This window comes from Myotis davidii, unplaced genomic scaffold (assembly GCF_000327345.1).
Source record: "Myotis davidii unplaced genomic scaffold, ASM32734v1 scaffold577, whole genome shotgun sequence".
Taxonomy (NCBI): Eukaryota; Metazoa; Chordata; class Mammalia; order Chiroptera; family Vespertilionidae; genus Myotis; species Myotis davidii.
The window spans coordinates 802,543-803,503 of record NW_006289082.1 but is presented as its reverse complement, the minus strand read 5'-3'; positions in this window follow the sequence as shown (position 1 = coordinate 803,503).

The following is a 961-nucleotide window of genomic DNA, read 5'->3' as shown; positions in this document are numbered from 1 at the left end:
GAAAACTATTTTACTATTGCTATTTGCCCTTTCTGTATAATAGAAGTGTCAGAGAGGAAAGAAATTGGTAATATGTATATGAAAATCTTCTTCCTGTCAGAGTCTGGGGCACACCACGGGACCCAGAGTCAAGCCTGCTCACCAATAATTTGAACAATAAATATTTAATTTAAAAAAAAGGGGATTAGAGGAACTATTTTACTATTGCTATTTGCCCTTTCTGTATAATAGAAGTGTCAGAGAGGAAAGAAATTGGTAAAATGTATATGAAAATCTTCTTCCTGTCAGAGTCTGGGGCACACCACGGGACCCAGAGTCAAGTCCCTGCTCACCCCTGTGTGCCTCAAAATCACGTGAGACCCAGACCTGGCCAGTCCCACCCTTGTCAAGCCCTGCTGGGCAAGGGGGTTTGGGGGCGCAGCCTCATGTCCCCTGACTCTGTGCCGGGGTGGGGTGGGTGCCGCCTGAGGTTCCCCAGCCCGGGCCAGGGCGGGGGGTGCACCTTGAGATCCCCTGTCACGTCCTGCCGGGCGGGGAATGTGGCCTGAGGTCTCCTGTCAAGCCCCGCTGGGCGGAGGGCACAACCTCAGGTCGCCCAGCCAGGCTCTGGGAGGGGGGTGCAGCTTCAGGTCCCCTGTCAAGCCCCACTGGGAGGGGGGCACAGCCTCAGATCCCCCATCAAGCCCCTCTGAACGAGGGGCATGGCCTGAGGTTCCCCGGCCTGGGGCAAGGGAAGTAGCCTGAGTTCCTCTGGCGCAGCACTGGGGCAGAGGGTGCACCTTGAGGTCCCCTGTCAAGCCCCGCTAGGTCCCCCAACCAGGTGTCAGGGTGGGGGTTGTGGCTTCAGGTCCCCTGGCCCGGTGCTGTTGTGGGGGGCGCAGCCTGAGGTCCCCCTTCAAGCCCTGCCAGGTGGGGGTGTGTAGCCTGAGGTCCCCTCGCCTGGTGCCAGGGGGGGCATGAG